This window comes from Dermacentor silvarum, chromosome 8, assembly GCF_013339745.2.
Source record: "Dermacentor silvarum isolate Dsil-2018 chromosome 8, BIME_Dsil_1.4, whole genome shotgun sequence".
NCBI lineage: Eukaryota > Metazoa > Arthropoda > Arachnida > Ixodida > Ixodidae > Dermacentor > Dermacentor silvarum.
Window position 1 is genome coordinate 10,135,355 of NC_051161.1, and position 22,225 is coordinate 10,157,579.

At 44.0% G+C, this 22,225-nt stretch overlaps 1 protein-coding gene across 1 annotated transcript in view; it reads left to right on the forward strand.

Moving 5' to 3' along the window:
* The first annotated feature begins 10,714 nt into the window (after positions 1-10,714).
* LOC119460611 (MFS-type transporter SLC18B1-like) overlaps positions 10,715-22,225 on the forward strand; it is a 92,899-nt gene continuing 81,388 nt past the window's right edge. The window contains exon 1 of the mRNA XM_049655190.1: positions 10,715-10,800. The gene's annotated coding sequence lies outside the window, so the exon portion shown is untranslated. The remainder of the gene's footprint in view (positions 10,801-22,225) is intronic.

Here is a 22,225-nt window from a genome sequence, read left to right on the forward strand (position 1 = left end):
AATGCGTGCTATTTCACGTTTCTTAGGCGACACGGGCCTGGACTCACGAGTGTGATAACATTTATGCAATGTGTCCTTTCACCTCGTTCCTCCCATTGTCGTCCCCCATTGTGACCCTCTTTCTTCCCCTCTTCCCCTTCCCTTACGTAGAGTAGCAGGCCAGATGCTCCATTTTCCGGCCGACCTCTCTACATTTTCAAATCATTAAACTACTTCTTCTTCGTGGTTGAATTAAGGCGCAGAATTTAGTGACTGTTCTGGAAGAACTGTACATCAAGTTCAAATTTGGTTGAAATGGGGGAGACACTTTGTGTGTGCATAAATTACAGCTTTTCTAAAAAAAAGGAAAACGTCGCAAGGGCGACTCATATGTGCGCAACGTTTCAAAGTGGGTGGTCTCACGATATACAACTGAAAGTATCAACGTGACTGCTCGAAAGAAGCAGGTTCGTTGGAAATTGGCCCGTAATTTTGCATGCTCACACAAATCTACTCGATTTCCTTTGGGCAAGTTTAGAGCTAGCTGGCAATGTCCATGTTTTAGCAGGTGTGCTCGTGAGTGACGCGGTGACGGCTATACAGGGTGTTTCATTTTAGCTGCACCAAAATTTTAAAAATTGCTTGTGGCAGATAGCACAATTATAATCATTGATCTAAACTACTCGATGAGGCGACCATTACTTCCACTAGAAATCAAAACGCCTAATTGAATAATTAACATAATTACGCTAGTTTACTTTTTAATTAATGATTTTACGGCACATCTTTCAATCTACGAATTATAGCCACTGAGTTCGGAAGGCGTATCCACTTGTAACGAATTCTCAGGACTGAACCAGTTTCGAGATATTAATTTTTAACTTGTCCGACGAAATGTATGGGCGTTCCAGTTAACTTTTTGAGGAAAACGCTGTTTTATGCATCGAAGCACAAAGTTAACTGGAACGCCCATGCATTTCGTTGGACACTTTGAAAATTAATATCTGGAAACTGGTTCAGTCCTGAGAATTCGTTCCAAGTGGATACGCCTTGCAAACTCAGCGGCTATAATTCGTAGATTGAAAGATGTCCCGTAAAATAATTAATCAAAAAGTTAATTAGCGCAATTATGTTAATTATTCAAATAGGCGTTTTGATTTCTCGTGGAAGTAATGGCCGCCTTATCGAGTAATTTAGAATAAGGATTATAATTGTGCTATCTGCCACAGGTAATTTTTAAAAATTTGGTGCAGCTAACACCCTGTATACCTTTCGTGCTATCACATAAGACCGTAAGGCGTGCGGCATTCCACAGGCCGAGAGAAAGCAAATATATCTGGTAAGTTGAAAATGCCGTCTGTGCAAGCGGGCACTGGTAGCGAAATTCTTCGTTAATCAAAAGCGCATTACAAGCAATGCGAGTCTGCACTGTGTTATCAGTGCGTAACATTGTCGCGTGCATTCCGCAGCATTACGATGCTATCTTTATATCCCGTATTTCCCAGATACTGCAGCGCTGTTGCACAGCGTACGTCGTTCTTTGCGTTAAAGGGCAACTGGTGTATTGCCAGGCGTAGAGCTGTGGAGTCTCTCATACATATTAGGTAGCTGCAGCTCTTCCATATCCTTCCAATCTGTGAACTACAGCGTTCCTACCCTCGTACAAACATTTTTTCGCATCTCCTATAAAATCCACGCTGAGATTCAAGTCTTAGCATGCGGTGAGTACAACACCCTAGCTGCTCAGTTATCATGACCAATCCAAAGTTTTTGAGTGACATTTTTGGGCACTCATTGTGGTAGAGTACCAGCGGTGGTTTTTTAGTGGCTTTTGCGTTGCGCTGCTAACCATTAGGTAGCGAGATGAAATCCCGGCCGCGGCGGCCGCGTTTTGATGGGGGCGAAACGCAAAAATGTCCGTGTACCTAGAATGGTTTTATTGCTTCAGTTCTTCTTTACTTTGCTCAAATACATACCAATTGAAATATTAAACGGTTTCTCTAATAACTAAGCGAGATACAGTTGGTCAAAATTATTCTTGACCAGGTGGTGAAAGCTAAAAATGTACGGTTCAAAACTGGTCTCTGGCACTTGCTTTAGCAAGGTCAATGTGTGTTCCTGAGATGTACCTATATGGAGTTAAGAAATAAGAGCTTGCTTAAGAACGGGAAGAAATATTCGCATTGGCGAGAATATGACTCCCACGTGCGCTAAGAAGATAACGCCGAAGACTTCAGGTTTTGTGACCAATACATCTGCTGCTGCTCACGCTCGACATTTTATTGAATACCACTGTTGAGCAGGTACATGAATAAAGGTAAATTGAAAGGCAGAGACTAATATTTGGATTTGTCTAGTTTTTGCAGATGCTTTTAATTGTTAGGTCAACAATATTGGTGAGCTACCAGTTAAAGGCTTAAAGAACCTCAGGTGCTCGAAATTATTCCAGAGCCCGTCACTACGGCCTGCCTCATAACCAGATTGCGGCTGTGGCACGTAAAATCACAGAATTTAAATAATTCAATTATGGTAGAAAAAATCTGTTAGAGCGATGACTCCTATGAGCATCCCTCAGCTGTGTTTGCGGCGCATCTTTGTCTTGAACGTACGTTACATGATCTCTTGAGGAACCTCAGCAATAATCATGGTTGTGTAGAAAGAAGAAGCTGAAACAGGAAAGCACAGAAATTAAGTGGAAAGTAACATGCAACTTGTTACTCTGTACCAGTGCACGGGTAAACGGAAATGCCAATTTGTTCTCCTCTGTTTTACGTTAGAAAATAAAGGAGGAAATTATTGGCTCATAACAGCTCACAAAAATCTGGCTGCTTTAAGATAGCTCTATGACTTTCGATTAGCACCTATTTCGAATACGTGGGCACCTCTATTCGTTCACGGGATAAGTCACTCTAACTCCTTCCTGTAGGGCGGCGAATCGCTAATTTTAGCCGGTGCAGATTTTTGTACAGCACTACAATTATTTACTGCACATGAATTTGCACAAAATTATGCGTGTCATACCTGTGCGTGCTGTTACATTTAAATATAGTTGTCAGTGTTTCGCAACTTTTCGGTTAAGCCGCGATTTATTTTTTATGAACGGTAAAAATGCTTGCACAAATGCCTTCGCGCGTGGCAAATGTTGACAACCACGACCGGCTCATGTCGACGCGGAGACTTGGAAAAACAGTGGTATAAAAGGACCAAAGCTCACCGTGGCTGAAATGGTGTCACGTCACGCTATGTTCAACCTCGAAACCGGATGCAGGGCCGTTATTTTGTAGCGATGCCTTTCCGGTGCTAATGCCTTTTCGAGCTTATCGCACTTTGTCAGTTGTCAGAGCGACGGCCCGCTCGCGTTATCAACGGGATCAGCCGGCCGTGAGCGGTAGATGATAAGACTAGTACAGAATAAGTCATGAGGCATCGCTACAAAATACCGGCCCAGAACTCACTACCTCCCGCACCCGAGGTGGACGATCCAACTCTAGCGCACGCGTGTGGCATCATCAGTGTCGATTGTGCTAATCTCGGCAATCTATCTAAAGAGGATGTTACACCAACAATGTAGACGATTCCGTGCAATGTTGCTTTCCTGCTACCCAGCAGGGGCACAACCTCCATGACAAACAGTGAGAGACTTCCATAGTGAGCTGCACTTAGCAACCTTCCCGTTACCCACTTTCTCAAAAAGGCCTAGAGTCATCATTTTACTATATCATTCTGTCATACAAATACTAATTCTCTCTCTCACTCTCATAACCTACTTCACTCAAGCCTGGTTTTGGTCACCATTCTTATACTTCTATGAAATAGCTCTCGGAGCGAGGTGATATCTGTTGAACGTTGAGCAGGCACTGTTTTCTGTCGCAGTGCGCCCCGCTGTACGTAAGTATTCTTTGAGCGCAGCACCGAACTACTGATTGATACTTCTCGACACATTTTACGAGACAACTGCGCTTTACCTTTGCTTTGTATATTTGCCTTCTGTCTCGTGTGTGCTTAAGCCATCTCGGTGTCCAGATAAAGCTAACGATGATGAAAAGAACCATGGTATGAGAAAAAAAAAAAACAGAGCGTTATTGCGGGCGTAAGCGTCCATTCTCCCGCCTTCATCGCAATTACTCTTGCAGAGCAGAGAAACGTGTCCCGAGAGTGTGCGTTGCCAGGTAGCGAGGGTAAAACGAGGTGGAGAGGAGGGTGCAGTCGGAGGTGTAGCGCCGCGTAAGGGTTTTAGCAAGCGGGAGCCAAGTGAAAACGGAATGCGCTGGCGAATTTTGATATGCACGTGCGTGCGGCGCGGTGTGCTTGCGTGCGGGCGATTTTACGTTTCTTCTGCGGCGTTAGCTGAGTGTGAACTAGAAAAGGCGAAGCGAGGAAAACTGAGCTTCACTGTGACGTGTGCGGGGCACACAACGCGAAAGTTTCTTTCTCGTATTATTATTGGCGTGCACTCTCTGCGCTTTTATGAAATATATATTGAGAATGAAAAAAGGAACATGAAACATTGTTATTGCTGCTTGGAAACAGGTTCTTCTAAATTTCCTTGCTGGGCATCGCCCTTTGAAATGGCTTTTTCCTCATGAGCTCCCACCATAGTGCATACGCAAGTGCATCACCTGATGATAACAGACCGCCCAGTGAAACTTTGTTTTCTGTGTGGCCGTGGGAGTAAGTTCATGCGTGTGCCTTCGCGCGTACTTATCTGTCTTTTCTTTTGACTACCTTTTCTCTCTCTCTCACTTCTTTTTCTTTGTTCTGCTCGTTTTTAATTATCTCACTTGCGTGTGCCTATGTCAGGATAACAGTGGTGACATTCACGTTGAACAGGAAGATTGATTAATTTAAGATATATTGCAAATATTGATCCATTTATTTATTACAAATACCTACAGCGCCCGAGTTGGGCATTATCGTAGGGGGGTTAATTACAAACATAAAGGTCATATATTGAACTTCAAGAAAAACAGCATCATATCATTTATGCTATTACAAATACAATAGTAATTACAGAGAATAACAACACATCGAAAAAAAATACATTCGATTATAAAATTTGCTACACAATGCATGAAACGGTACACTAGAAAATATTGTCTACAACAGATTCATGTAAAGTTCTCTATGGCAGATGAAAAATTGGGTGCAGACACTATCTCATCCGGGAGCAAATTCCATTCCGCAATTGTTTGCGGAAAGAATGAAAATTTAAATACATTAATACGACTTTGGTAGGCCCTTATTTTCTTGGAATTGTCGCGTCTCTTAGACTGATATTGAGGTGGTTTTAAATATATGTTCTTATCGATTCCTGTGTTACCGCTGTTAATGTTGTGTAAAAGCTTTAACCTGATCATTTTTCTGCGCGTGGACAGTAACTTTCACCCCAGATTTTCCCTGATTTGCGAAACTCTAATTTTGTAGTCGTAGATGCCCGTGACGAATCTTGCAACCCTTTTCTGAACACGCTCTAACTTATCTTCGAGAACTTTTGTGAAGGGGTCCCATGCTGCGCAAGCGTATTCTAACATCGGCCTAATATTTGTAAGATATAAAGTTTCCTTCAAAGGTTTGGGCGCATACTTGAAGTTCCTCTGGAAAAGGTGCAAAAGGCGGCACGCTTTAGCGCTTGTTATGTCAATGTGGGATGTCCAGTCCAATACCTCCGTTAAAGTGACGCCTAGGTATTTGACTTCATCAACGCATTGCACTAAAACATTTAGAGAGTATGAACTAGGCACTTTTTTCCTTTTGTTCGTAAATTGAACATGATAACACTTTGCTACGTTCAAATCCATCTTCCATTTAGCACACCAGGAACATATTTTTTCGAGATCAAACTGCAACACACTCGTATGTTCGGCACATGACACAGGATAGTATACAACGCAATCATCCGCATACAGTCTGATATTCGAAACAACGCCTTCACTTAAATCATTGATAAAAATAAGGAACAGCAACGGCCCAAGGACCGACCCTTGAGGCACACCTGATAAAACATCAACCGTTCTCGACGTTGCACCGTTCAGAACCACTTTTTGCTGCCGTTTATGCAAATAATCTTTAAGCCAACCGTAAAGTGAATCGGGGAGGCCAAGAAATGACAGTTTGTACAAAAGTAAGTCATGCGGGACTACGTCAAACGCCTTTCGGAAATCAATGAAAACAGCATCTATCTGCGTACTATTGTTAAACCCGAGTGCAACGTCATGTATGAATTCAGTAAGTTGAGTGGTACAGGATAATCCCATGCGAAATCCATGCTGGGTCGGGATGAAGAAATCATGGTTATGAAGATGCTTAATAAGACCAGAGTAAATAACATGTTCTAGTGTTTTACAACAAACAGATGTCAAAGAGACTGGTCTGTAATTGCTTGCCAAAGCCCGACAACCACTTTTAAATATAGGAGTTACATTGGCCATTTTCCAGTCACTAGGTAATTTTTGACAATTTATTGACTTGGTAAATAATTCAACCAAGATAGGAGCAATACTGTGTGAACAGCGCTTCAAGACGTGATTTGATATTCCATCTGGACCGTGAGCAGAATGAGGATTAATGTTGCACAACAGAGCCCTTATTCCAGGCTCATTTAAAACTATGTCATTCGTTTGAGGTAATTGTTCGTGTAATTCAGGTACCGGAATATGACGACATGCTGTGAAGACGGAGTGGAAATATTCGTTAAAGCAATCAGCTTTTTTTGTGTCATCAGTTAACATATCACTTTCATGCCGGAGAGCCGGAACGCCAACACTGTATTTTCGATTACTTTTGACATATCGCCATAACTCCTTAGGATTAGATATTATTTTATCAGCTAGCGACGATAAGTATGTTCTTTTTGCTGTCTTTAATTCTCGTTTCAAGTTTTTAGTTAGAGTTCTAAGCTTGTCATATAAGTTCTGACTTGGTGCTGTCTTGAATGCCTTGTACACTCCGGCCTTCTTTCTTATTGACAGACGCAGTTCTTTGTTAATCCAAGGTTTATCCATTCTACGTCTAGATGATACCACTCTTGAGGGAATGTATTTAGCGACCAAAAACAGGAGTTTGTCTCTGAACAGAGCCCATAAACTTTCTATGCTGCACTGACTGCAGTATTCCAGCAATACTGGCAGGAATAAGTTTAACTCTTCATCTATGGCATTATAATTCCCCTGTTCATACACAAAAACCTTTCTCGGGCAATTCTTGCTAACCTGTAACTTTTTGCACACTATTGTTGCATTTACTACCTCATGATCACTTATTCCTGGTGCTGCCATAACTGCTTCAACTAAATCATCGTTGTTGCTAAACAACAAGTCCAACGTACTGTCCCTAGCTGAACCGTAACGCGTTGGGAAATTCACAAACTGAGCAAGTTCATTGTTCCGTGCTAGTTCAATGAAGGCCGCGTGAAGTGCCGAGCCGCTCGTCGCTATAGGATAGCGGTCACGCCATACAACTTCAGGCATGTTAAAATCGCCCCCAAGTAGAATAATTTCCGATGACAACATCGACAGTGATCGTGCAAGGCCGCGAAATGGTTCTATGCTTGTTGAAGATGGTGACCTGTAGAAAGATCCCACCACAAGGCTGTTACCACCAGAGACCAATATTCTGCACCAAATACATTCTGAAGAAACATCACAGTATAACGGTGCACTTCTGATTCTGTCATGTACAAGAATGAACACACCTCCTCCCAGGTGATTACGGTCTTTTCGATAAGCTATGTATTCGGATGGAAACACTTCACAATCCGATATGCCAGGGTCGAGCCACGATTCTGTCCCGATGACAATATCAGGTTGTGAAATGCGCAATAGGCTAGAGAATTCGTCTGTTTTATTCTTCAGGCTCCTACAATTGATAACGATGACGGATAGGCGATCCGCCGTGTCTCTTCTGAGCCGCGGCGGCTCACGCTTTGTTTGCTACTGAATGTACTCTCGTACGGAATCTGTTGTACCATCGTAAATATAAGTCTTGCCTTCATAAGTCATCTTGTTGTACTTTAGCTTATATCTAGCTCCAGAGTTCTGTTCCCGCGCATAAGCAATCAGTTTGCTTCTACATCGCCGAACCTGCTGGGAGTAGTCTTCACTTAGCGATATTCTGCTGCCCTTCAGTTTCGAAGCCGCAGAAAGAAGACGCTGTTTGTCCTTGAATAGTCCAAACTTCACAATAATGGGCCTTGGTTTATCGTTATTATGCTTCCCCATCCTGTGAGCTCTCTCAATCGTTGATGGTTGAACAGTAATACCCAGTTTGTCCGAGCAGACAGATATAACCTTCCGTTCTGATTCATCCCATGTTTCCTTCTCGTTCTCATCGTCTATGCCGAAAAACAGTAAATTATTCCTACGTGAACGATTTTCGAGCTCGTCCTGATTAATCAATACGTTTCGCATAGCTTTTGAGAGCTGGTTATTTTGCGCCTGCACTTCTGTTCTGTCCTCAAGCGCAGACAAAACGGATAAATCCTCAGCTAATTTGGCAACTTTTGACGTTAGGTTCCCAATTTTGTCTTCGATTTGTTTGTGCTCAGTTCGCAGTGTTTCTAACTGTTTAATTATCTTGTCTTGACCTGCCAATATCTTTGGTAACGAACGTATTGCTTCCATTAGTTCACGCTCTTGCTTTTCCGACAGAGGACCAGGGTTCTCTTCGACGTCACCAGCTAATAGTAATCTTATTCTAAAGAAAATACCTATTGCACCAGCACAGAGACAGACACCGGCACGAACAAGCACAAACCGCTGTAACGACCAGGTGGGCTCCGGTACCGAGTATTCATGCGTGCGAGTTGGCTTATAACGGTAAAAGAGACCAACCTGAAGAAAGAGCGGATGTGAGCGTTTCGACCGCATCTCGGCACCGGAACCCAAAGGCCTTGTCTGGAGCAGTCGTTGAAATAGTCTTTCCTCTGACAGCGAGCGCCCTCGGTGACCGGTAGTGACAACTGCTATCACGCTGGGTACTGAAGATGCATCCAGATATGGCCATAACCACCAGTCAGTGATTACAGCCGGGCACTGTCCTCCGGGCAAGTCGCTGTTTTCGGTAGTTGTGCACGTGTGTGCAACCACCTGTTGCTGCTGTTGACGCTCCGTCAATTCATTAAGACGAGGCCACGCAGTCACTATGTTTCCATTTGGGCATGCGTTGTAGACCTCGCCACATCCTCCCAGCTGTCTTGAAACAAAACCAGTGCCGGACGCTGCTACAACGATCTGAAACAACTGAAGAAAGAGCAGATGTGAGCGTTTCGACCGCATCTCGGCACCGGAACCCAAAGGCCGGAACCCAAAGGATCCATGGTGCATTATTACGAAAGGAAATGTTTGGATATTGGTGCGTTGTATTTGTATAATGGAAGCCTGGGATTTGCTTCATAGCAGTCGGGTTCAATTAACGACACACTAAATGTCCTTCTAATGACGCTTTTACATTGCACCCTGACCAAAATGTGGCCGGACCGTCACTGAAGCATCGCGTTGTCAACAAGTTTTGGCTGCCGTTTTCTCAGTTTTCATTTATTAAGCGACAGCACAGAGTTCATGTCAAGTAGTACGTAATATTTAACGTACTTCAAGGAGAAGATTATTATGGCACCAAAGTGCCACACATTGGCATGTGCGCATGCGCAAACCTGAATGTTATAGCGAGGAAAATCATTAACTTTTCATTATTCGTATTAGGTGGGAAACAGGAAGCTGGAAATCCTGTTAAAGATTCTTCGGTAGTTCAGAGCATGAAATACTTGCTTAGATATTAAGAATTGGTCACATTTCAGTTCATTACTCTTCTCTGGTTGCGTCATTTGTGCGAATTAACGTATTTAATCTAAGGGTGCACACGATTCTTGCCAGAGTGCCCAGAATTAAATTAGATTCTATAGATATGAGCATCAAATTTTTAGTCTAAAAAATTAATTGTGGTGTTCTACGCACCAGAACCGTGATGTGATTACAAGGCATGCCGTAGTGGGCGACTCCGGATTAATTTTGACCACCCGGGGTTCTTTAACGTGTACACAATGCAAAATACACGGGTGTTTTTCGTTTGCATTTTGTCGCCGGCAAAATGCCGCCGCCGCAACCAAGATTTGATGGTAGTTAGCAGCCCAAGGTCAACGCCACTAAGCAACCACGGCGGGTTAGGTCTAAAAGCCCTCTTAGATGAAATAGAAGTGATGAAAGAGAAAAAATAAGAGAAAGAAAGAGAGAAAAAAAGTTTAATGCTCTATGTAGAGGTTAGCGCAGCTTGACCTGCTGCTCCAAATATAATATACAATGTGGAGTAAAGGAAGATACAAGATGAAAAACACATGCAACCACACACGCGAAATGAAGGCACCATTTGCAGCGATACGCGGCATAAACATGAATGACGGAGCCACGTGGGTGACAAAGTTGAATGTGAAAGTGTTAACGTGGGCTATGTGAGATGAAAATTTTATCAGAAGTTGTTTATAAGCTAGATAGTAAGCGCACCGATGGGGAACGCACGAATAAATACTCAATCTCCTCCACTCGTCGCGATATGTGGCATCCAGATATATAGTATATGTGTCTATTTGCCATGGCTCTATATGCACCGTTATCGACACTATCTGTCCTCTCTGGTTGCAATACGGAACGCACCTGATATCTATCTACCTGTGAGCCTTCTATCAAGAAGTGCTCCCTTTGCAACACGAGAGGTCATAATAACCTTGTGCCAAGCGTCTCTTGAGACGTCACGACAACATCGGTCATCTTTATATCGCCGCGGACGCTGAAAATACCGGCTGTCTGCAAAAGCCTCAACAGTTTTCCACCGAAGGTGAGCTTGTGGGAAAAGCTACCTTATTTTCATGCATGAAATTTTTGGACATTTCATTTTGTTTGCGGCATTCGCAGCCACGCACGGTGTGCTCGAAAATGGCGAAAATTATAGTTACCGTGGTGACCTAAACAGAGCTGTTCATAAGTGCATGCGAACAATTGGTCAAGCGAGCAGTCACTTGGCGAAACATCGCAATAATAATGCAAATCCTGGAAGACTGGTCACAGTAGCCACTGTGACATCGCTGGTAGAGGAGGATTTTGTTGCGAGTCACTCCATTGCAAGTCTTCCACTTGGATCATCAGTACATTCTTCCGTTTAATGTTGCGACATGGTAGAAAAGTGCTACTTTAAGACGCACTTTTCTTGTTGTCTCAGTAACAGGTTGTCCTTACGATTTGAAAGGCACGAGAGCTTCCTAAGTTATGCACAACCACAGGCGAACTCTTCTTAAGAAATCTCGTCCTTTTGGGCATATAGACTGCCCGAGAAACTTGAGATTTCCCTACTTTCGCACAGTTCCGACTTCCTGTGTGGCGGAAGGAAGTTCGACGAATGATTAGCATCGCTTATTGCACGATACGTAGCGCGGCTGTCTAAAACAAAATTAGCGTACCTGGCACTGGAGGCTCAATGCTAAAGAGACAGCGGAGCTGATGGGCACCTAGCTAGTCCTGGCTTTTGGGCTAGGGTAAGCACTACCAAGTCATCCCCAGCATTTTCCGGAATTTATGGATAATTGATCGATTATTGATTAGCTGTTCATTGGCTATCGATTGGCTATCGCAAGGCATTGGCTACGTATTTGGGCTAGACTAAGCACTACCAAGTCATCCCCAGCATTTTCCGTAATTTATTGATTATTGATCGATTATTGATTACCTATTGATTGACTATCAATTGGATATCGATGGCTGACTAAGCTTAAGTAGCCCCAACCATGCTTAGCTAGACTTATCCAGGCTCAGCTTCGCTAGTTCACAGGGGTATGTGCCATTGCGCTTGGACCCTTTCTGCACTACCGCCAGGTTCGGCCCACATTTTTTTGCGGACGACTAACGGACTAACGGCCGGCTTAAACAGCTCCGTTGTTTAAAATATTTCTTTAGAGAACTCCCGATCTGTTGCCGGCGTGAGTTTTAATTAACGAAAATAAATTAGCCGAAGGCAAGAATGTGAAGAATGGTGCGCAGATGTGTATGTATAAAGAAGCGCTACACCCATGTAAATACAATTAAGTCTTCTATACCACTTGTGTTACAGTAGCACACACTCATGCCAATTCGGGGCGATTGGCTAAAAATGGGCACATAGTATACAGTGACCCCAGAGGGGGCTACGCCAAATATAAGGAATAAAATCACCAGCCCTTCCCTTGTCGAGAAAATGGGGGTAAGCGAAGCTTGTCAGTGTGTGTATCTGACCTTCGTGGTGAATTTTCTTTTTTTCTCTCTTTATTTCTCTGTTTCTTTTGCTCTCTCTCTTCTTTCTTTCTGTCTTTCTTCCTTTCTTACTCTCTTTGTCTTTCTTTCTCTGACATTTGTGGTGATTTTCTTTCTTTCTCTCCTCTCTCTCTCCATTTCTCTCTCTCTCTCTTTCCTTCTCTCCCTCTCTCTTTCTCTATTTCTTCTTTTTTATCTTTTTCCTATCTCTCTCTCTAACTTTCTCTCTTTCTTACTCTCTTTCTTTCTCGCTCTTTTCCTCTCTTTTTTGTCCCTGGTATGTGCCAATGAGCTTGGACCCTTTCTGCACTATCGCCAGGATCGGCCCAATTTTCAGCGTGACACCACCAGCACCACCACCACTGCCGAAACTTGTGAGCCTATAAAGCTTCACTTAATAAGAAAACGAAATAAGCTGTTGAAAATATGCTGTATTCCACTAAAAGGTCTGGAAGCTTTAGAGATGCCTGTTAGCCGATATTACGCTTACAAGCTTATGCCGTCATTTATTGGTTGATAACACATAGGTTGTGATAACATAGGTTGTGTAGGCTCGTTCACTGGCAAAATACTTCGTCGCTCAAAATTCCACCCTAGTGAAACCGGAGCACCCGATGGCGCACGCACAGTTCTTAAAAATGGGCTCGCCCAAATTAAGCCATTCAGTATCATGCGCCATTCCATTAAGGGCTCTCTCTGCTTTAGAGATACCTGTGAGGCAACATTAGATGTACATAAATATGTATGCGCTGGCTGCATGATTACGCGGAACAGAGGTGCGCTCGCTAGCGGTACTTTGCTTGACATTTACATATATCATAGGTGTTCGGCTTTCTTCACCCTAAATCTGAGGTCTATGCCGGGGCCCCGGAAGTATAGCTGATGTGTGGGGGCGACGTCTGGGAGCTCATGTCGCATCCTGTAGTTCACATCTCTCTGTCTCTCTCTCTCTATACATACACACACACACACACACACACATACACACACACACACACACACATATATATATATATATATATATATATATATATATATCGGATGATCCCGGCCGTGAAGTCAGTAAAGTCCCGTTATATGTTGTTCTCCTGCGTGCCTCTATTTTTTCACTATATATATATATATATATATATATATACGACATAAGCGACCACCTTCCAATATTTCTCATGATACCTAAACATATTTCTCGAGACAAGAGGGATGCGAGATGTTTCACTTATCAGCCAATGACAGCAGCCAACCTTGAGGCTTTTAGACCTGGAGGTTATCTGTCAAATCACGAATGCTGAAGGGGCATATACAAAGTTCATAGATACAATTTCTAAGGTTAAAAGTACCACTTTGCCTAAAAGAAAATTACCTTAGGCAGAAAAATTTGTAAACCCTGGATAACGCCTGAATTGCATTCAAAAATACATCGCAAAAACGAGTTGTATCATAAATTTATTCCCAGACACATTGAAACAATTCAAAATATATCGTAATAAACTGAATAAGGAAATAAAACTAAGCAGAATGCGACACATTCAGTCGGAATTTGAGTGCCCTGTACCAAAACCTGATTTCTTATGAAAAAGGTTAAATACTGTCCTACATCGTAATAAATCATATTCTCGTATAGAAAAGCTGAACATAGATGGCAATGAGATATCTGGCATCCCTCTCGCCACTATGTTCAACGATCACTTCGTTAGAACGATCAAAACAGTTCACCTGGGACATTGTTTCAGTTGATGATGCCTGTTGCCAGCCCCTTTTTATTATTTCTTGAACCTGTCTCTGAAAATGAAGTTTTCTCGGCTTTCATGTCACTGCGAAATAGTTCCTCGTGTGATTTTGAAGGCATGCAAATTAGACCAGTAAAGCACGTGTTAGATATTATGACACCGCAACTTACGTATATCTTTAATTTATGTTCGTCCAGTGCAACGTTTCCGAAAAGAATGCAAATCGCTAAAGTGAGTGAGTGACAAAAATGATATCCAAAACTATAGGCCTATATCCATATTGCCTATTTTCTCTAAGGGCTTGGAAAAAATCTTACATCGGCAACTTAATAATTTTTTCGAGAAGATAATATAATATCGTCTGCCCAATTCGGCTTCAGAAAGCTTAAATCTACCGAACATGCACTGTTGGAACAAAAGGAATTCATTTTATCCCAGCTCGAAGAAAGAAGATTTGTGCTTGGCGTCTATGTGGATTTTAGGAAAGCATTCGATAATATTAACGATTTAACTTTGTTTGAAAAACTTGAAGGCTATGCTATTCGAGGTCATTGTTTGGTACTAATTAAATCTTACCTGGCAAGCAGACAGCAATTTGTTCAGATAGATAAGCATTGCTCAAGTATGAAGCCTATTTCAAAAGGAATTCCGCAGGGAAGTGTTTTGAGGCCCCTTCTTTTTAACGCTTATATCAATGATTTAACGAATATTTACCTAAGCACGAAATATGTCCTGTATGCTGATGACGCCAGTATATTTGTTTCAGGAACGAACTGTACAGATATAGAGTATGAAACGAACCTCATGCTCTCTAAGCTGAGGGACTGGTCAATAATGAACCAATTAGAAATAAATACACAAAAAACCAAAGCTGTGCTCTTTAGGCCTAAAAATAAGCCATTCAATTCAAATATTAACATTATGTATGGGGATTGAACAATAGAAATGGTTACTAGTATGAAAACTCTCGGCGTAACACTTTCGAGTAATATGCTTTGGGACGAGCATATTGACGCCCTTACAATCCAGTTATCTAGAGTTATTGGCATGATGTGGAAATGCAAATCACTGCTGCCGTTTAAAGTTAAACTTCTAATTTATAACTCTCTTCTTTATTCATACCTCCATTATTGCTTGTTGGTATGGCGTACAACTACTTTTGTTAGTTTGCATAAATTACATGTCTTGCAAAAGAAGTTTGTTCGGCTGCTATTTAATGTCCCCTACAACTCCCATACTATAAACTTACTTCAGGAAGCCAGCATAATTTCTGTGTTAAAATTATACCAGTACAAGTTAACTGCCTTTAGGAGAGAAGTAAAACTGAACCGCTCCTTTCTACGAGAACATTGTAGCCTTGAACTCAATGACAAAGTTTATGTTACCCGTCATGAAGAAATATGGCGGGTGGTCACACCCAGAACAAATTATTTAAGAGAAAAGCTATCGTACACAATGCCAATGCTTCTAAATAAATATAATAATCTAGGCGTTGATGTCACGCAAATAACGGCCCAACAACTGCGGAACTTGTATGTACAGGATTTTTATGTTATTGGTTAAGTGTACTTCCTCTCGGTTAGTATGTATTTAAAGTATGTATATATGTTTGTGTATATGTGTATATATATGGGTATGCATATGAGTGTATGTGTATATACGTGTACATGAATGCACGTGTATATGTGTATATATCTATATACATATATGTGCTCAGCGGCGTCGCCGTGAGGTTCCGTATAGATAAAATATTCACCGCGCGCCGTATGCCCGAGCGGAAGCGTGCGGGGACGCGCGCTATCACGGAGAGCGAACGCACTCAATCTCCCACGCGCAAGCAACGAAGCGGGAAGCCAGCGCTGGAGGGAGCGGGGGGGGGGGGGGGCACTTCTACTCTGCCAACAACCGCGCTCGTCGCTCGACCGCACCGTCTCTTATCTCCACACGGCGCTGACCTTTATGCACTGTGCATTCGCCGCTCAGTTTCTGTTGAAGCGATAGCCCGCACGTACCTTCGCATATATATATAGAATGGCACAACGCCTGCCTACGTTAGATTACGTACGGTACTCATGCCGAATACCCGACTTACTATATCTTAACACCTTGTCGCAGTAATACCAGAGCTTCCTTTTATAAGCCACATTTGCTTGTAGGTCACGCAAGCTAAACGCACCGGTTACTGACGCTGTTGTGACTGGGGGTCCGACGATTTGTGGTATCCATTCCGCAGAAGGAGTGAGAGGACGTGGGGCTGGGCCGGACACTCAAGACGGTTACACACATGCGCTTATATTACATATTTACTAGAGTATTTCAAGAAATGCTGAAGATAATGAGGTTTTCGTTCAAGTTCCAGCTGTCAAAGGATTTCTCAGAGCAGCCGTCGCCTCTTTTAACACCTTTGTTCCCCTTTGTCCCGCCGCTTTTCCCCAATTCGGCGTCAGGAGACGGATTTCACATTTCACCATGTCCCGCCAATACGGAGGTGAGTAGCGCTTTTTCTCCGAAGAGAGCTTTATGCCCAACTCAGGCACCTCACTGGGCATGAACGGGGGAGGAGGCAGGCACACTGACCCTGTCTCCGGCGCAGCAGTGCGGGCGGATGACGAGGGACCTGAAGGAAGGTCCCCTCCCGGCAGAGCCCAACTGCCGGCCATGATTCGTCATGGTCAGGATGGCTAGGACGGGGTCGCCGGCTCGTTCACGGCTCATTCATTATCTCCATGAGCGACCGTTTTGAAGGCCAAACGGCCGATCCCAACAACGCCCTATAGGATGGTGTCTAAGTCCCCATTCGCTACCTTAGTTTTTGTAGCAGCTCAACAGTGTGGGGTGTAAAATTCTGTTCCCTCTCACATTGGAAGCGGTATCTTTTATGCGTACAGGTGCATGCGCCCACAGAACAGTGAGCCATGAGGTATTGCGCCATGACATATCATTATGGTTCATGGTAATTTAAGTATTAACCATGTGCTTATTGGCCGCATCAAAAGGTACTGATTCCCAGGTGGTAGTATACATAAGAGAGGCGCATGATTGGCCGACATTTTGGCTATTGTATTCACCGATGATCGTGCGCCAGTCAAGAAATATGCTTCGTAAGCAGAACTCTTGCGAATGTGACATCTTGTTTTTGTGACATTGGCATTGTTTATGACTGTGTGGCGCTTACAGACAGTTGTATATTTTTCATTCTTTCCTTCATTTGCTTTCCTTTCTTTCTTTTTTTTTTCTTTCCCACCTTCTCCATCCTTCCCTGGTAGAGGGTAGGCAACCGGAGATATCCTCCACTTAACCTACATGTCTTTCCTTTGCTTTTATCTCTCTCTTGTTGGTGATGTTGTTCATTAAGCAATCTGCAGCTGGAAAAATAGGGCACCGAAGTGCGTGTCACCCCATAAACATCAAAAATAAACCCAAGGGCGACTAAGTAATTTAAAAAATAAGCAGATGCACGAAAGAAATAGAAGAAAAAGAACCAAAAGGAAAACAACCAAAGGAATAAAACAACTCGTCAATCAAGCATACCTTGTGATTTCAGGTTAAAAGCGCGCACAATACGTACGCTACACGTATGCAGTAAGAGGGCACGAATAACCTGCCGCACATGAACATAGAACAGAACACGTAGTGCATATTATAAGCTCATGCCGCTCGTATGGATCTTTTCCACCTATCTTTTGATCGAAAATAAGCTGTATTGCAGAAGCGCACAGCCATGTCGAAGCGATCAATGTGGCAAACAATGCGTGCCAAAGTGAGCATGACACCATTTTAGTAAGGATGAAATTAGTAATCCATTTCTCCCTTCTTTTGTGGAGTGCGTTATCAGACTGGCTGGTGTTTACTGTAAACGATTATAAGACCGATTGGTGCGCACTTGAATAGTGTAATAGCTTTTTTAACACACGAAATTCAATTTTTGGAACATAAAATCCGTACAAACAATCATTTACTTTGAAAATTCTGCAGGAAGACCTCATTGCTTTCCCTGCTCTTTGATGTTTGCTACGGCGTCAAAATTAAAGTGTTCCTGAAAATAAGAAATTAGGGCATTTCCGACAAGAAAAAAAAGGTCTGTTCTACTTGCCTGATCCGATTATCCGCTGATCTGCTTCAATAAATGACTTCCTCTGTTGCCTTGCGATTGCTGAGGATACTCGGCAGCACTTAGGGTTGAGCGGAATGTCGATGTGGCTTGTAGGTGGCATGTCACGACGGGAATGTTACCAGCTATGAAGAGCGTCTCCTTAAGATATGGTTTTGTACCAGCTAGATCAAGATTACGCCTAGCATGAACTGCCGATAAATCTCCGTCTAGCGCTCAGCTATTATCGAGGAAAGGCGTTTGCAGTGAAATTACTTTACGTAGAAGCAACTGTAAAACCGATAGCCGTAATTTCAATGTCGCAATTGTGCCTGGCTTAAAGGCGAACTGAAACTAAATTTCACTTTGAGCTAAATTGGTCATACATGAGTAGTCATCATCATCATCAGCCCATATTTATGTCCACAGCAGGACGAAGGCCTCTCCTTGCGATCTACAATTACCCCTGTCTTGCGCTAGCTGATTCCAACTTGCGCCTGCAAATTTCCTAACTCCACCACCAAACCTAGTTTTCTGTAACTCCTTTCTACTTTCTGTAATCCATTCTGTAACTCTAATGGTCCACCGGTTATCTATCCTAGAGCACTGCACGGGCCAATTTTTTCAGCCCGGGCCCGGGCCCGTTTTTACGTTGGGTTGCCCGCCCGAGCCCGACAAGAAGTTTTATGGCGAGACCCGGGCCCGGCCCGGGCCCAGAAATAATCTACGTTACCCGCCCTACCCTCCACCCCTTTACCTTAGGCCCGAGCCAGGCCCGAACCCGACTCGAAACCGGCCCGAATCCGGCCCGAGACCGAAAAAGACATGTTTTTCAGAGTCGATAAGCGCGAGGATAACTCGCTGCACGTTACACGCATACCACCAGAAAGTCCGCGCCCGGCCCGGGTCCGCGTCAAAAAACCCGAGCCCGGCCCGGGCCCGGGTAAAAAAATAAGTTGCAGTGGCTTAGCTCGGCTATGCCAGGATATACGTAGCGTTAGCAAAGGTTCAGCTGATTATTCTTAGCTTATTCTTAAGCTTATTCTTAAGATAAGATTATTCTTATGAGTCAAGCTTCTCCGTTCTTCTGCGCTGTTGAGCAGCATTTGCGCTCTCCTTCTCCATGCCACACTGGCAAACGCCAGTCAGAAGCGCAGCGGCTCCAGCGCAGTGTCAGACGGCGACTGCACAGCGAGAGCGCGCCGGCGCCAGTGCGTCTACCACGGCTACGACGTCACTCCTCTGGAATGCGCAGACCGGCGGCGGTGAGTCGCGCGCGGCGGCGGCGGAGTGCGCGAGAGGTGCCGGCTCCGGTGGCTCCGGTGCGCAAGCCGTGTGACATCACTGGTCCTTGCGCATGCGCAGCCCGGCTCTTGATGTGCCGCGCGAAACGGGCTTGGCTAGGCCAGTGTAGCTAACGCTACAAAATATCACCGCATATCCACGAAGTGAATGATGAGTGGGCGAAGCACCGGGGGATCATTCGGGTAAACCAGAGCTACGGACGAGAGAGAAAAAGAGCGCGCGTCGGGAACGAACGCCCTTGTGCACCGCAGCACCCCTAGCTAAAGACGAGAGAGAAAGAGAGGGTGCTTCGCCCCTAAAATCACATGCCGGCCCGAGCCCGGCCCGAGCGCTTTCGCTTAACTTGCTACCGGCGTACATGGACCGCGTATAAGTTAATTAAGTGCTACCATATCAACAGACTTCGCTTGTTTGACGGGCTCCATTGTTACACAATGCCTACAAACGACTCTCTCCTGAAGTGTCGCATGAGTGGAAAGAATGTTGAGGAGCCACGCTTTACGAAAACTTTCTTCGAAGAGCTAGCTGCGTAGATTAGAAACACCGCTTCAACGCTTCTTAATCTCTTATGTGTTTACCTCTGTTGGTTCCTTGCACGTGTGTTAACCGTAGCTTCATATTTGCGTGCAATGTTCCACTACTTGTCATTCCATTGATGTTATTCCCTTCTTACTGCCTCATCGACACCAGGTTTTTTGGCAATAAGAAGTACGAGATGAAGTTTATTCAGCACCTCCCACTAACATGGGTGCGAGACCTCCGTTGACCTTGTTGACTTCGCCAGCCTGTATTTTTGGCAGACCAGATGCCACACTTATCAGACCCGCCGTGATGGCGTAGTGGCTTTGGTGCAGTGTTGTACGGAACTGCGTTTCAAGGAACGGCGTTCCTTGGAAGTAGTTCCTTTTGGGAGGAATGGAGGAACGCGACCGTTCCGTTAAGGGGAGGTGGCACTGTAACGGTAACTCGTTACGTTTACGAAGGAACGGCAGAGGGAACGGCGTTCTTTCTGTAAACGTTCCACGGCATTGAACATACGCACGCACATACGCAGCACATCATGCAACGCGGATGGGCGACCGTGTGAGGCGCACAGAACTACCGCTTGCCTGTCACGTGCTATGGTGAATTTTTTTTTTTTTAGTTCTCCGCTATATTTTTTATGACTAGGCTTCAAGATTGTCACGTGACGTTCCCTCCTGTAGACCATAAACATAAAGTAAGAGTTGGCTGCGGTGACCAAACCAGCCAGCGCAGATGTTTTCACCTCGTCCCCGCCCAAAGATTTCTTCTCGTTTGGGCACCAAACCCTGCCAGCCAAGGAATAGGATGAGCTGTCGCGGTACCTGCTGGTACCAGTTGGCTATCCACTGTCAGAGATGAAGAACATCGAGGGACTGAACCAACTTTTCCTCAAGTACAGCATGGCCGTCCCTCATGCGCTTCGGTGGAACAGCTCTTCAACGTTGCCACCGATGTGCTGACGAAGAAAAGGGTTCGTCTGTTGGTGACCAACATCGAGATGCAACTCTTGCTGAGTTCAAACAAGGAAGTTTACTAGGTTGCGAATATGTATAGTGGACATTTTTCTTCCGCTCATACTGCAATATTGGATCAGCATTCAATAAATGCCTATGTATTGTTCGTTTCGATGTGGTTTCTTGTGCAAGAAATTTAATTATGTTGATGCAAGTGAGTACCTTTCTATTTGCACATCTGAAGCACAGTATCCTGCACAGCGCACTTGAAGACCGAAGTGGAAGGTGCCATACGTGTTGCACTCGTAATAGACGAGTACCAAAGTTACAGTTAGACATGCCTGGAGTATGTGTGGTGCTCCCTGGACAAATTCGTCTAGGAGCGTTTCTTTGGATTCTTTTTATCTCCAGATAATCTGCCGTCGGCGATGTTGAAATTCATTTAATATACGTAGTTCGATGTGAGTTTTAAATTGCTCACTTTATTTCGCCTCAGGATTATCCGACACTATATTTTAATTTAAAAAAATCAAATGTAACGATAATGTAACGACACGTTCCAATGCTCGAAGTGTAACTGGAACGCGTTCCTTTCGCATTAAAGGAAGTTGTAACGGGAACTCGTTTCAATATTGGGAAGGAACGAGGAACGAGCTTTCGTTCCTGTTTTTGAGGAGCGTGTACAACACTGCTTTGGTGTTGCGCAGCTAAACCCGAGGGCCCGGGATCAAACTTCGGCCGCGGCGGCCGCATTTGATGGGGACGAAATACAAAGACACCCGCGTACCGGCCATTGGGAACAAGTTAAAAAACCCCAGGTGGTCAAAATTAATCCCAAGTCCCGCACTACGGCATGCCTCATAATCATACCGTGGTTGTGGCACGTAAAACCCCAGAATTACATTTTTAACACTTATCTGATTACACATGCCCGTCGGTGTTGAAATCTGTTGTATTCCACCGGCGTCATATATTTCTTCAAGTCATTAATCATAATCGCTTTTCTTCTGTCCCCTAACATCATGTAGTAATGTTCAAACTGAATTTAATTGAATCCTGAGAGCACACACATCATGTCTTCCTACGCCTTCCATGTATTATACGCCCCAAACAAAACTATTGAGGATGCCCCACTGTTCTCACTGCCAGGGCAAGCCGAACACAAATCATCAGCTGTGAGTTTGCTATTACATTAATATTACACTAAAACGCACGTTCTCTGCTCTCAGTATCCGACCACGCTACTTAGATGAATGGATTATTCCTCCAGAATACTTACAACAAGCATGGTGAAGCCGCTTGGTGAGGCATGTTAGGAATACCTTGACTCCAGAAGAGGAACAAAATGTGCCTTAATGACATTCGTGCTGACCTTGA